Source organism: Ahaetulla prasina, chromosome 9 (assembly GCF_028640845.1).
Source record: "Ahaetulla prasina isolate Xishuangbanna chromosome 9, ASM2864084v1, whole genome shotgun sequence".
NCBI classification, from domain to species: Eukaryota; Metazoa; Chordata; class Lepidosauria; order Squamata; family Colubridae; genus Ahaetulla; species Ahaetulla prasina.
This window is the reverse complement of record NC_080547.1, coordinates 25,256,100-25,271,801: the sequence shown is the minus strand read 5'-3', so window position 1 is coordinate 25,271,801 and position 15,702 is coordinate 25,256,100. Positions and strand designations below refer to the sequence as shown.

At 45.9% G+C, this 15,702-nt stretch overlaps 1 protein-coding gene across 1 annotated transcript in view; it reads left to right on the top strand.

The window, feature by feature from the left end:
• The window catches only part of ROBO3 (roundabout guidance receptor 3), a 226,396-nt gene that overhangs the window by 66,483 nt on the left and 144,211 nt on the right, over window positions 1-15,702 (top strand). The gene's annotated exons all lie outside the window — the stretch shown is intronic.

Genomic DNA, 15,702 nt, shown 5'->3' with positions numbered 1-15,702 from the left:
TCCATAGGGCTAGTTGCACACTATTTAGCAAAAACTGCCTTGCTAGAAAACATCACCAACACATATTAACCATATAGTCCAGGGGTGTCAAACTCACAGCCCGCAGGGTGCTTAGATCTGGCCTGTGGGCTCGCCCTGGAAACAGCGAAGGACCAGCCCACCGTGCCTCTGCCAGTGAAAATGAAGCTCAGGAGGGCCACATGCGGCCCTCCTGGGCTCCATTTTCACTGGCAGAGGGCTGCAGGAGGTCATCACAGCTGAAAACGGAGCCTCGATGAGTGACATCAAGCTGGCCACGCCCCCCCGACCCCATCCCTAGGTCAAACACAACCCTGATGCGGCCCTCAATGAAATCGAGCTTGACACTCCTGATATAGTCAGTGACAGCATAATTAACATATATTACTCTGAGTTTAGTTGTAAATACAGCTAGCGTTGTGTCAACTGCTCTACTTTAGATAGCATGTACAATAAATACAGTCTACATATCTGGTCTTTTTTGAAAAATAGAAAGTCATGTTCTACAAGTAATTTCTCAATTTACGACCAACATTTCAGTTGCTAAGCAAGGCAGTTGTTAAGTGAGTTTTGCCCCATTACACAACCTTTCTTGGCACAGTTGTTAAGTGAATCATTGTAGGTGTTAAAATAGTAACACGGTTCTTAAATGAATTTGGCTTCCCCATTGACTTTGCTTGTCAGAAGATCGTAAATGGTGATCACATGATCCTGGGACTCTGCAGCTGTTGTAAGTACATGTCAGTTGCCAAGTGCTGGAATTTTGATCGTGCGACTGTGGGAATGGTCATGTCCAGACATGGTCATAAGTGTGGTAATGGTCGTAAGTGTGAAAAATGGTCATAAATCTCTCTTTTTAATGCCTCATAGCTTTGAACAATAACTAAATAAATGGTTTTAAGTTACCTGTATGTAAACAAGAAAGATTTCCTCCCTTTCCATTTTCTATAAAGGAAAGTGTTGGAACAGAGATGGGCACTCCACTTTTCTTCTCCTTTAGTGGTCTCCAGAACCTTCTAAATCAGGGGTCTCCAACCTTGGTCCCTTTAAGACTTGTGGACTTCAACTCCCAGAGTTCCTCAGCCAGCTTTGCTGGCTGAGGAACTCTGGGAATTGAAGTCCACAAGTCTTAAAGGGACCAAGGTTGGAGACCCCTGTTCTAAACCTTCTAAAAGTTGTGCTCTGAAATTAGACTGAAATTCTGCTGAAAAGCAAAGTTGCAAATTTTCTGGGTCAGAGCATAACTAAGTGGGTGCCGTTTTTGAAAAATTAACAAATGTACATAAAAACATTAAAAAACCCCATCTTCTCCTAATAATTACGGTTGCATCCATCTCTATGACCTCATCGTGTCATGTTCTCTCCATTCTGGGCTTGGATGTACCCCCAAATTGCTTGACTCTGCCCTAAAGGAAAAGCTGTTGCGCAGTGATAGCATAATCCTTGCAGGTGGAAGATGAAAAAGATTTCATTCACACAGCAGCGCTATCAGATAAAATTGATGCCTGGAAACTGTTAAGAACTTACGAAGGAAAAGGCTTCCACTGGCTATTAGTCATGAGGGCTGTATATGAAGTTCTGATTCAAAAGCAGTGGAGTGGTCCAGTTGCAATCATGTTCAGCTCCAGATTCCTATCAGTATTTTGTTGCCCACAATAGGAATGGAATGCCAGACTGGATAGGTTTTGGCTTTGATCCAACATGTCATCGCTTAAATCCTCAGCCTAGTGAATCCCTAATCTATGAGCCTTTAGAGTGCCTTATTTCTCCAACAGACCTTCAAGCTCTGGAGCAACCATTATGTAAGCAATTAAAGCATCAGTTTAATGAGCTCACTGATGCAGTTTCCAGAACATTCAACGAAGACCAAGGATTCATTTGGCAAAAGCCCTTAGAGGCATAAGAAGAAATAAGCCAGACCCTGCGTGTAAACATTTGTGTCTGTTCTGCTCTTCCTTCTATGATCTCCAGGTCTGTCTGCTTCTGGGAGAATCAAAGCAATTGCATAGATGGCAGTTCCCATCATGTTAGCAGGCAGCATTTTAACAATAAAATGCAGTATAATACTTAACATCTTAATAGTAAAGTGCAGTATAACATACTTGGTCAATTATGTTACGTTAGCTTGGAAAAGGAAGAAGAAACATTACATTTTCTTTGAATATCTGGAAATTGCAGATGCAGATCATAATCCTAAAGTAAATCCCACCGATTTCCTCCAGCATCCTCTCCGTAAAGAATGTATTCACCTGGGAGGAAGTGCTATGATGTGTTGTATGGCAGCTTACTTTTGAGTGGAGATACGCGGATTTTCCAAAAGCAATGTGGTTTAACAATCATGCTTAAAAAGAATCCGGGAGTAAAATTTCAAACACATGATGGTTATGGAATTTAGCCTTTCCTCTTCGTAAACTACAAGATCTTTGGATCCTTAGGAGAAAAGCGTAAGCTTTGATCTTTATAAACAGACTTTGTGCCTGTCTGTCTATATGTATGTTTTTCACGACACATCAGTTAAAGACTCAGTGGCTTCGATACATTTGGTTAGTTAACTGTTGGTTTGGTAGTGTTGTGTCTTGTCCGCTCTCACCGCAGCCGGGGTCTGCTTATCTGCTCCCGAACACGGAGGAATGTATGCCTCCTGGCCCCAGTTCTGGCTCCATGCCCAGACAAGCTGCAGAGGAGGGAGCACCCCCCGGCCCCAGCCCTGGCTCCACGCCCAGGCAAACGGAGCAGCTAGACCCCTCCCCCTCCTCCACAGCATGTGAGCCTGAGGAAAGTTTACTTCCAACAGCTGATTGGAGTGACCCTCGCATCAGAAGATTGGATAGGCGGAGGCAACAGAAGGAAGGGAGGGGCAGGCCTTAATGAGTGCTGAGTCATGGAGCCACACCCCATGGCCTATATAAAGGATCTACTTTCTGGCAGTCTCTGAGTCAGGCAAAGTCGAACTTATCTTGCTGAAGTCACTTACTGGTCTCCTGCCTGCTCTGAAGACTTTGCTAGGACTTTGGGCAGAGCTGCAGAGGCAAGCCTGATTCGGATTTCCCTGACCCGGCCGTCAGCGGAGGAGTGGGATACGACAGGTATGGCTTAGGTCCAGGGTTGGGATTCAGCCAATTCAGACAGGTTTGAGCGAACTGGTAGCTGTGACCTGTGGGCGGGCTTGCACACCTGCCCCGGCACTATGCCTTCCTATTTAGCTGCATTTTTTTAAGCTGCATGCATACGTGCAAGTGCGCGCATGAGCAAAGTGCATGCACAGAAGGCCGTGCACATGCGCAAAAGGCATATGCTCACATTTTTGGTGGTGGTGAGAACGGTTTGTTAAAATATGTGAAGCCCACATCTGCTTAGGTCTTACTATCTAGTTTCTTTATGGATTGATGCATGAGCAACTCAGGTTCGTTATCTGAAACTAGCCTTGCAATGCAGTTTAGGATTTTTTGGGGGGAGTAGTTGCTTGCTGAAGAATGTGAACTGATTCTCTCTGCACAGTCTTGATGTCTCCTGGTTCTAAAGTCATCCTTGTGGGCAGGTTGCAGGAAAAGATTTCAGCTACGTGTGACACAAAGCATTGGGATAAAGAAGTGAGGTCAATAACCAGAACCCCCATTTTTTATTGCCACTGAATCCAACAGGTCCGCTGCCTCTCTTGTAGCATACTTAATTCAAAGTCCCTAAACCCCAGAAGGCCTTTAGATCAGGGGTCTCCAACCTTGGTCCCTTTAAGACTTGTGGAAAGCTGGCTGAGGAACTTGTGCAAAGCTGGCTGAGGAACTCTGGGAGTTGAAGTCCACAAGTCTTAAAGGGACCAAGGTTGGAGACCCCTGCTTTAGATGCCATGCCCTCAGCTGTCCTCCAAGGCAGGAGTCTCCAACCTTGGTCCCTTTAAGACTTGTGGACTTCAACTCCCAGAGTTCCTCAGCCAGCTTTGCTGGCTGAGGGACTCTGGGAGTTGAAGTCCACAAGTCTTAAAAGGACCAAGGTTGGAGACCCCTGCTCCAAGGCCATTGCAGGACGATTCCTTATTCAGTCACAGTGACTCAGGATACACAGAAACTGCAGAGCATGTGTTTCTCCAGTGTTTCTATTACAGTGATATTTGTACTAGACTTATCTCGCCATTACTGCTTTAACTATCCAGGCCTCATAGGACAATTGAACACTTCCCTGCTGATTGCAGATACTAACCATGTTGCCAGGTTCTGCTCAGCATGCTTAAAATTTGTCCGGTGATGACCTGTGCCATAAACTAGACTTAATGAGCATCTAGTTTGCCGCACTAGATTGCTCTCAAATTTGATACAGTCTTCCACATACTACCCTTTATGTTCTATTTCCTAAGACTCTGGTATATCTTCTATGCTTTTTTTTATTTATTTACATTTATATCCCGCCCTTCTCCGAAGACTCAGGGCGGCTTACAATGTATAAGGCAATAGTCTCTATTCTATTTGTATATTTACAAAGTCAACTTATTGCCCCCCCAACAATCTGGGTCCTCATTTTACCTACCTTATAAAGGATGGAAGGCTGAGTCAACCTCGGGCCGGGCTTGAACCTGCAGTAATTGCAGGCTGCTGTGTTCTAATAACAGGCTTCTAACAGCCTGAGCTATTACGGCCCCTTTTAATAGACTGTCTCCCACTTATTATTATTGAATTATTATTGAATTCATGCTGGTCTATGTCCATAATAAAAAGATTGATTTGATGTAAATATTGTTTTGGAGCAAAAAAAGAAGACTACAGGTAGTCCTTGACTTACAACCACAATTGAGCCCAGAATTTATGTTGCTAAGTGAGAAATTTGTTAAGTGAGTTTTGCTCCATTTTACGGCTTTTCTTGCTACATTTGTTAAGTAAATCGCTGCAATTGTTAAATTAATCACACGGTTGTTAAGTGAATCTGGATTTCCTATTGACTGTGCTTGTCAGAAAGTCGCAAAAGGAGATAACCTGACACTGGGACACTGCGACCTTCATAAATATGAACCAGTTGTCAATCACATGACCATGGAAATGCTGCAATGATCATAAGTGTGAAAAATGATCATGTCACTTTTTTCAGTGCCCTTGTAACTTCAAACGGTCACTAAACAAACTTCTTGTAAGTCAAAGACTACTTGTATATGGATAGTCCTCCACTTATGACTGTAATTGAGCCTGGAATTGCAGTCATAAGTCACAGGCAGTTGTTAAGTGGGTCACCATGTGACCGTGCCTCAACTTATAATCTTCTTTGCAGTGGTTGTTAAGCGAACTCCGTGATCATTAAACAAATGTTCTCGTTGTTAAGCAAGCCCATGGCATCCAATGGATATTTTCTACCAGAAGCCAGAAGCAAATGCCAGTTTCTGGCAAAAAAACCATTGTAAATCATGGTCACATGATCACAGGAGGCTGCAAATGACTTTAAATTTGGGGCAGTTGCCAAGCACTCAAAGTATGTTCACATGAAGGGGGAGGGGAGGCTATCGGAACTTCAAAACTGGGTTGTAAGTAGTTTCAGAGAGAACCGTCATAGCTTTGAATGGTTCTTAAACTACTGGTTGTAAGCTGAGGACTAACTGTCCACAGAGTTTTGTTATTTGTTTGCTAAGTGGGAAAAAAAGCATCGATGTGACATTGTAGTCTCTTTAAGAGCTAACCCCACTGAGATTTCTTGCTTTTGGTTCCATTTGGTTAAGGACCTAGGAGTACTCATCTCAAATGATCTAAGCCCCAGAGCTCACTGTAACAGCATTGCCAAAAAGGCATTAAGAGTTGTTAACCTAATTTTGTGAAGCTTTTTCTCCGGTAACACTGTACTGCTAACTAGGGCATACAAACCTTTGCCAGACCAATCCTCGAATGCAGCTCATCTGCCTGGAATCCACACTATATATCGGACATTAATACAATTGAATGGGTCCAGAGGTATTTCACGAGAAGAGTACTACACTCCTCTACTCACAACAGAATCCCTTATGCCACTAGGCTTGAAATTTTCAGCTTGGACAACCTTGAACTACGCCACATACAGTCTGACCTAAGCATAGTACACAAAATTGTCTGCTACAACGTGCTACCTGTCAACGACTACTTCAGCTTCAACCGCAATAATACACAGGCAAACTCAATGTAAACCGCTCTAAACTCGATTGCAGAAAATACGATTTCAGCAACAGAGTGGTCAATGCCTGGAATGCACTACCTGACTCCATTGTTATATCCTCAAACCCCACAGCTTCAACCTTCAACTGTCTATTGTTGACCTCACCCCATTCCTAAGAGGTCTGTAAGGGGCGTGCATAAACGCACCAGCTCATGTCCACGTTTGTACTTACACCTGTTATCTCGTACATGTTTGACAAACTAAATAAAATAAATAAAATAAAATAAAACAAAGGAATTCTGGTCGCTGTGCTTCCAAATTATCTGCAGTAACCAATTAAGATGCATTTGCCTTCCTGGACTGAGTTCACGTAGCAACCTGCATCTGATTAATGCAGCTCAAAATTTCCAAATTTGGCATCCTCCATCAAATAGGAGTAAGTGCATCTTCTGTTTGTCAAGGAAATCACCCTCCTTTCTATCCTAAGAGCACTTTAAGCTGGTCTCAGATTGTGCCAAGCCTGATAACTTTCCTTTGCAGTGACGGGGGGAGTGGGGGAAGGCTCATCTGGTGCGTTGTTAAAATTTGGACTGGCAAATATTCCCTCAAGACCACTTGGAGCTGCGAGGCTTAAAGAAACGAGTAACAGAAGGAACGCCGCTCATGGTGCTATTCAGGGCGGTCCATAAACTGTGCGTATGCTTGTAAAAAAGTGTATCTGTTCCTTGCAAGGATAAAGCTTTTCTGATTACAAGCAACATCCTTCCCTAATGGTGCTTTTCTTGGTAAATGGATCTGCTAAAAATGCCATAGATCAGGGGTCTGCAAACTTGGCTCTTTTAAGACCTGTGGACTTCAACTCCCAGAGTTCCTCAGCCAGCAAAGATTATTTGAGATTGGGCAACTTTTGGGTTACTGATGCATGACTGAATTTTTTTTTTAACCTTTGCTATTCGTTTTGGCCACTGAGAGCCACAGGGGAAATGTTTGATCTATTTCCTTGTGACTTCTTCTTAAAAGGCAGAAATTACACTGGCTACTTAACTGCTTGCTTTTAAATTTTGGCAGTAGCATCTCAGGAAACCCTAGGTTTTGGGCCAAAAGGGAAAAGAAAAAGGGAGGGAGCCACGTGATTGGCAGCTGAAATTGATTTCTAGGCCTGAGACTAGAGAAATCGAGAATGAAGGCAAATATACGTGTCCCTGGATAATGTTACAGGATACAATCTGGGTCAGTCACCGTGACCAGCAGTATAGTCTTCCGAGTTTTCAGACTACGCTGGAGCCCATCTTCAGGGAACTTCTCGCTAGCAGAATGTGTGCTGTTCTCTCTGTGATATTTATATTGTGCCTGTTGTATGTGACTTTTTTAGATGTTAATTGGGGTGTTGACGGCTGTCTATTATGTCGTTGGCTGTCATTTGCTTGTGCTGCCTAAGTACTTGATAAGCTGGTAGTAAATCCTGTTGCCTGACAAGGAGCCCAATTCCCAGGCTTCAATCACTTCCTTGGTTGTTTTTGTGCCTGCTCCTCCAACAATCTTAGTAGCTACAAAATTGATTGTATGTCCTTGTTTGTTGTAGTGTGAGGCTACAACATCAGGGAGTTAGGGAAATCAAGTAACATCTTTCCTTGAACATATATTTGTTTCTGAGCCACTTGAGTACTTTTTAATTTATTTTTTGGCATCCTCCATCAAATAGGAGTAAGTGCATCTTCTGTTTGTCAAGGAAATCACCCTCCTTTCTATCCTAAGAGCACTTTAAGCTGGTCTCAGATTGTGCCAAGCCTGATAACTTTCCTTTGCAGTGACGGGGGGAGTGGGGGAAGGCTCATCTGGTGCGTTGTTAAAATTTGACTGGCAAATATTCCTCAAGACCACTTGGAGCTGCGAGGCTTAAAGAAACGAGTAACAGAAGGAACGCCACTCATGGTGCTATTCAGGGCGGTCCATAAACTGTGCGTATGCTTGTAAAAAAGTGTATCTGTTCCTTGCAAGGATAAAGCTTTTCTGATTACAAGCAACATCCTTCCCTAATGGTGCTTTTCTTGGTAAATGGATCTGCTAAAATGCCATAGATCAGGGTCTCAACCTTGGTCCCTTTAAGACTTGTGGAAAGCTGGCTGATTGGTGAAACCTCAACAGAACTGTATAAAGGAGAGGTTTTTCCCCAGCCTGTTGCTGGGTTCACCCTATATTAAAGAGCTGTTGTCACTACCCTGGTCTCCAGCCTCGTTACTTCCAGAACTTAACATTGGCGGCGAAGGTGGGATCTCGAGGCTAAGGAGAACCAGAACCGAGCTGAAGCACGCTAGTCCGAACCCAGCAAACTCAGGGCAGAAAGCGGAAATGGCAAACACGCCACCCGCACCGTACAACCCGGCAAGGAGAAATGGGAACATATATGACCCGTTTGAAAGCTTTCTAGAAGCCAACGAACTACAGGATCCCTGATAACCGCAAACGGGCTTACTTCCTAAGCCATTGCGGGCGGAGGTAATCGAGATTGCGGAAGCCCTGGCAGAGCCAACGCCCGATACAATCGGTCGTGGCCGACTCTGCAGACTTTGCTGAAAAACCATTTCGCACCGTCCAAATACGTGCAGCGGTTGAATTCGGAGAACGAGACAGATGGAGGCGAGTCCATCGGTGACTACATGGCGCCGAAGAAGAGCGTCCAAGGACTGCGGATACCGAGACTTAGGCAGTGCTACTCGAGCAACTCATCCGAGGGTCAAGGACATCCGCCTCTGGCGGCGACTGCTAGCCAGGAGCAACCTGACACTAGCCACCGCTCTGGGCGAGGCCAGAGCACACGAAATGTCTACTAAAGCAGCAGAGACTCTGCAAAGCCTCTTCAATCCAAGGCGGCGCAAGCCAACGCCAGTACACCAGGAGGAGATTCAGTCCGAATCCGAAGGTGAGGCGAGGATGAGGAAGGGTCTGCCGGACCGAGAAAGCGACACTGAGGACCGTGGCGAGTGCGGAAGCTGCGGAGGGCAGCATCAGCGCCAACGCTGCAGGTTTAAAGACGCAACATGCCCGGTGTGGGAAGAAAGGACACTTAGCTCAGGTTTGCAGAGCGGCCCAACCTTCCCGAAAATTCAAATCGGCCAATCAAAGCGCGGAACCGGAAAGGCGGCCCGATTGGTTCAAACAAGAAAGGCGAAGTCTAACCAAAGCGACTGTCATTATAGGCCGCGCCTCAACCAAAGTGGAAAAGAAGATCTTCACAAAGCCCAAGATCGAGGGAGTACGGTGCAGGCTTGAAGTAGACACGGGATCAGCGATCACCATCATGTCCTGGGACACCCTGGCGAAGTCGCTGCCGTCCCTCGCGCCATCTGCAAGCACAGCGGCTCACAGTGCACGACTACCAGGGAATCGCATCCCTGTTCGAGGACCACCTCCGTCCGAGTCGATGCGGCCCTCACAAAAGACCCTGCCCATCACGATCGTCGAAGGAACTCTGCCCAGTCTGTTGGGACTAGACTGGTTTCGTGCCCTGGGCATGGGAGTGACTGGCATCTACAGAAGTGACTGCAATTTGAAAGACATTCTCTTTAACGAGTTCGAAGATGTCTTCAAGGACTGCCTGGGCAAGTACAAGGGGACCCCTATTTCCTTCAACTTAGACCCCCAGGTAGCCCCCATTAGGCTTAAGGCGAGGAGAGTCCTTTGCCCTAAAACCAAAATTGATAAGGAGCTGGACAAGCTCATAAATCAGGGGTTTTGGTGCCAGTCGATCACGCAAAGTGGGAGGCAATCGTCACCCCATCAAATCGGACGGGTCAATTAGAATTTGCGCTGACTACAAGGCGGCGCTTAACAAAGCCTTACAGAAAAGCGTACCCGGTTCCGTGGTGCAACATTTATTGCACTCCTTGGGGCAAGGCAAGTCTTTGCAAAGTTAGACTTGGCCCAAGCCTACCAACAACTGCATCCTGTTGGGGCCCTAAGAAGCCCTGGCAGGCAGGGGAGGAGGGAGGAGGGAGGGAGAGGCGAGTAGAGGCCGGTGAGGCACCCCTCGACGTGAGTGACAACATGTTGGTCATGCCCACCCAGTCACATCAAAGGAAGTGGCTCGGCATCATACCGGGACATTGTGTTAAGGACTGTACTCGGTTGGGTACAGAGAGGTGGCCGCTGCGCCGGGCGACGGTTCAAAGAATTTGTTAAAGCGTGATGAGCTCTCGGCTCAAGGGGTGCCTGTTATGGGGTGATCGTGTAATAATTCCTGTTAAGTTAAGGGCAAGGTATTGGACCTCCTCCACGAGGTCACCCAGGCATCGTAAGGATGAAGGGTTAGCTAGAAGCTATGTATGGTGGCCACTCATGGGCGCAGAGATTGCTGAGAGGGTAGGAAATGCCAAGCTTGCCAAGAGTCCAGACCGCTACCCCAACAGCCCCAGTCAGAGAATGGGAAAAGCCCCAAGGGCCTTGGTCAAGAATCCACATTGACTTTGCTGGCCCTTTCACGGCCAAACGTTCCTAGTGGTGGTGGACGCATTTTCCAAATGGTTAGAGATCATACTTATGAAGTCCACCACAGCAAGCAGTAATCGCAACCCCGCGCCACCTATTCGCAACTCACGGGTTGCCGGACACCTGGTGTCCGACAATGGGCCCCAATTCACGGCAGCCCAGTTTGAAGAGTACCTGGCAGAGGAAGGCATCCGACATGCCCTCTCTGCACCTTTCCACCCTGCGCCGAATGGCCTTGCAGAGCGTTCCGTCCGGGCGCTAAGGAGGCATTGTCCAGGCTCAAGCCAGGTGACTGGCAAACAAAATAGACTTTTCCTAGCCGTCCAGCACAGAACCCCAAGCACAGCCACTGGAAAAGCCCAGCCGAATTGCTAATGGGACGAAACTCCGTGCCCACTTGACGTTTGAACCCCCATTACACACCCGAGGGTTACAAGGGGGAGCTAGAAAAAACAAGGGAAATGAGCATAGGCGACCGGGTGTGGGCCCGAAACTATGGGGACGGCCCGAGTTGGGTCGCCGGACAAGTAACAAAAGCAACAGGGCCAAAATCGTACGTGGTAGAGCTACCAGACAACCGAATGTGGCGGCGCCACATAGATCAGTTAAGGAAACGAATAACTGGCCAAACCAAACCAACAGAGACAGGTAATGACCAATACCACTTTGAATCCACAGCAGACAATGACCCGGGGGAGGCGCAAGACTTAGCTGAGGTCCCAGAGTTCCAGCGACGCCATCAGGTCCCCGAGGGAAACAGCAAGGAAAATTCCAAAATTAATCCAAGGCCGGATGGCCAAGAAAAAGAGTCGGCCAATAATCCAGAGCCCGATGGCCTAGAGGAAGAGCTGGGAGGAGACAACAGCCCCTCCGACCAGCTCAAAACACCACCCAGAACTGAACCGCGCAGGTCAGAAAGAACTAGAAGACGCCCAGGTTATTTGCGTGACTACGTCGAAAAATAACATGTGAATAAATATGTAAATAAGACCAAGTGTTTTCTGGGAGGGGAGGAGTGTTATGTATTAACAGTTGTGCCTTTAAATATTTGAGCGGGAAATCAGCACGTTGCTGATTGGTCGAAGCCTCCAACAGAACTGTATAAAAGGAGAGGTTTTTGCCCCAGCCTGTTGCTGGGTTCACCCTATATTAAAGAGCTGTTGTCACTACCCTGGTCTCCAGCCTCGTTACTTCCCGAACTTAACACATAGTACACAAAATTGTCTGCTACAACGTGCTACCTGTCAACAACTACTTCAGCTTCAACCGCAATAATACACAGGCAAACTCAATGTAAACCGCTCTAAACTCGATTGCAGAAAATACGATTTCAGCAACAGAGTGGTCAATGCCTGGAATGCACTACCTGACTCCATTGTTATATCCTCAAACCCCACAGCTTCAACCTTCAACTGTCTATTGTTGACCTCACCCCATTCCTAAGAGGTCTGTAAGGGGCGTGCATAAACGCACCAGCTCATGTCCACGTTTGTACTTACACCTGTTATCTCGTACATGTTTGACAAACTAAATAAAATAAATAAAATAAAATAAAACAAAGGAATTCTGGTCGCTGTGCTTCCAAATTATCTGCAGTAACCAATTAAGATGCATTTGCCTTCCTGGACTGAGTTCACGTAGCAACCTGCATCTGATTAATGCAGCTCAAAATTTCCAAATTTGGCATCCTCCATCAAATAGGAGTAAGTGCATCTTCTGTTTGTCAAGGAAATCACCCTCCTTTCTATCCTAAGAGCACTTTAAGCTGGTCTCAGATTGTGCCAAGCCTGATAACTTTCCTTTGCAGTGACGGGGGGAGTGGGGGAAGGCTCATCTGGTGCGTTGTTAAAATTTGGACTGGCAAATATTCCTCAAGACCACTTGGAGCTGCGAGGCTTAAAGAAACGAGTAACAGAAGGAACGCCACCATGGTGCTATTCAGGGCGGTCCATAAACTGTGCGTATGCTTGTAAAAAAGTGTATCTGTTCCTTGCAAGGATAAAGCTTTTCTGATTACAAGCAACATCCTTCCCTAATGGTGCTTTTCTTGGTAAATGGATCTGCTAAAAATGCCATAGATCAGGGGTCTGCAAACTTGGCTCTTTTAAGACCTGTGGACTTCAACTCCCAGAGTTCCTCAGCCAGCAAAGATTATTTGAGATTGGGCAACTTTTGGGTTACTGATGCATGACTGAATTTTTTTTTTAACCTTTGCTATTCGTTTTGGCCACTGAGAGCCACAGGGGAAATGTTTGATCTATTTCCTTGTGACTTCTTCTTAAAAGGCAGAAATTACACTGGCTACTTAACTGCTTGCTTTTAAATTTTGGCAGTAGCATCTCAGGAAACCCTAGGTTTTGGGCCAAAAGGGAAAAGAAAAAGGGAGGGAGCCACGTGATTGGCAGCTGAAATTGATTTCTAGGCCTGAGACTAGAGAAATCGAGAATGAAGGCAAATATACGTGTCCCTGGATAATGTTACAGGATACAATCTGGGTCAGTCACCGTGACCAGCAGTATAGTCTTCCGAGTTTTCAGACTACGCTGGAGCCCATCTTCAGGGAACTTCTCGCTAGCAGAATGTGTGCTGTTCTCTCTGTGATATTTATATTGTGCCTGTTGTATGTGACTTTTTTAGATGTTAATTGGGGTGTTGACGGCTGTCTATTATGTCGTTGGCTGTCATTTGCTTGTGCTGCCTAAGTACTTGATAAGCTGGTAGTAAATCCTGTTGCCTGACAAGGAGCCCAATTCCCAGGCTTCAATCACTTCCTTGGTTGTTTTTGTGCCTGCTCCTCCAACAATCTTAGTAGCTACAAAATTGATTGTATGTCCTTGTTTGTTGTAGTGTGAGGCTACAACATCAGGGAGTTAGGGAAATCAAGTAACATCTTTCCTTGAACATATATTTGTTTCTGAGCCACTTGAGTACTTTTTAATTTATTTTTTGGCATCCCACTCAGTTCATTTTTACAGTGAAGAGCATTCTATAATAGAATGATGGCATTGGAACAGACTTGGGATCTTACTGATTTCAACTCATTTCATGTGGTATTTCATTTTAATTGCCCATAGAAAGATTTGTGGCCATAATAGTGGTTTCTGGAACATTCCAGTCTTCTCCAGAACCATGCTGATCTGGTTGCTCCTAGGGTGGTCTGGCAATTTTCCAGAAGTTAGTTTTCTGAACTGGAAGCAATTTGAGATGGATATGTCCAGAACAAGAACTGCTTTTGATTCAGAAGATTAACTTCTGGGAACCTGTCAGACCACCCCAGAACAGCTGGATCAGCACTGCCAATAGGAGGAGCAGAAAGTTCCAGAGTCTTCTAAAATATTATTTTACTAGAATGATTGTTTCAGAAGAAAGAGAGAGAGAGAGAGAGAGGGGGAGGGAGGGAGGGAGGGAGGGAGGGAGAGAGGAAAAAGCAAGAAAGAAAAGAAAGGAAAGAAAGAAAGAGGGAAGGAGGGTGAGAGACGTGAAAATTTCAATCAAGATTATCACAAGAGCTCTCAGAAACTCTTGTCCTGCAACCATTCAGGCTTCCCCAGAAGACACCTTAGATCAGAAGGGCCACAGCTTGAAGGCTCTGAGTCACAAGTGGCTGCTGAAAGCCCTCTGCTAGGTTCCCATAGGTTCCAGAAGCAATTACCAAATTGTAATCTTTAGGCGGTCAGAAAGAGGAAATAATTAAATACATCAATTATGTTCAAGTTGAATTAAATTTGAATGTAGCTAAAATTAAATCCAAGTTCAGTCTTGGCTTACTCACTGCTTTTTTGGAATCTGGCTCCCACTGCAAAACCAAATGTGTCTCTGAGTCCAAAATGCTGTGTGGTTGCCTTTGCTGATTCCAAGGAAGTTGGCCGTAGAAAACAAACTTTTAGGAGCGATATCCTGCTTTAGAAGCATTTTATGAAGCGTGTCAGTCTCTGAATCCAGATGTTGGAGATGAATCTGACTAGACTGCAAACATCTGTATTGCAGTTCTCATAATCGAAGAGGCAGCAAATATCTTGCAGAGGAAAGGCAGCACTTCTTTTAACTCATTAAACCAGCATTCTGCCTGTTGCCCATCCACAACCACTAAAGCAGCGGTCACCAATTGGTGGTACATGGACCACTGGTGGTCCGCGAGAAAATTTTGCTGGTCCCTAGAAAAATTATTTGCATTTTTTATATTGCACTAAATTAGGGGTTCTCAAACTATGGCCCCTGAACCGGATATGTGCAATGAACGTTTGTGTTGCTGCAGAGAGTGTCCCCCTTTGGGGTCTTTTTGTGTGGGTCACGGGGGGAGAAATTCAAATTTGAGGTCTGCTTTAGCCTCCGGGTGCAGGGCTTTGGGCGAAGGCTGGAAGGAAGTGCTGCTGGTGGCAAAGAGCCGGAGGACCTTATTCTAGTGGAACTGCATCATGGCCTGGAACTGGCTGACCATCTCAGCCCGCTGAGCCTCCAGGCACCGGTACCTGGCCTTGCACTCCTGCAGGTCTTCCCTCTGCTTGGAAAGCCTATGCTCTTAGTCCTCAGTGAGGTGCTTTGACTGAGTCTCCTTCTTGGTCCAATTTGAACTGAGCCAGCTGTTTTGCCAACTCTTTCTCATGGTGGCTGCTTAGCTCCAACAACTGCATCCTGTTGGGGCCCTAAGAAGCCCTGGCAGGCAGGGGAGGAGTGGGTAGGAGGGGAGAGGCGAGTAGAGGCCGGTGAGGCACCCCTCGACGTGAGTGACAACATGTTGGTCATGCCCACCCAGTCACATGCCCACCTAGCCACACCCACCCAGCCAGTCATTAAGCAGATCATATTAGTGGTCCATGAGATTTAAAATTATGAATTTAGTGATCCCTGAGGTCCAAAAGGTTGAGAACCCCTGCACTAAAGTACAGGTAGTCCTCAATTTACAAGCATTTGTATAGTGATTATTCGGAGTTGCAATAGCACTGAAAAAAGGGGCTTATAATCGTAGCATCCCCATGGTCCCATGGTCAAAATTCAGGCGCTTGACAACTGGCCTGTATTTATAAGAGTCACAGCTTCCTAAGGTCACGAAATGCCTATTTGCAACCTTTCCAGCTGGCTTCCGACAAGCCAAGTCAGTGG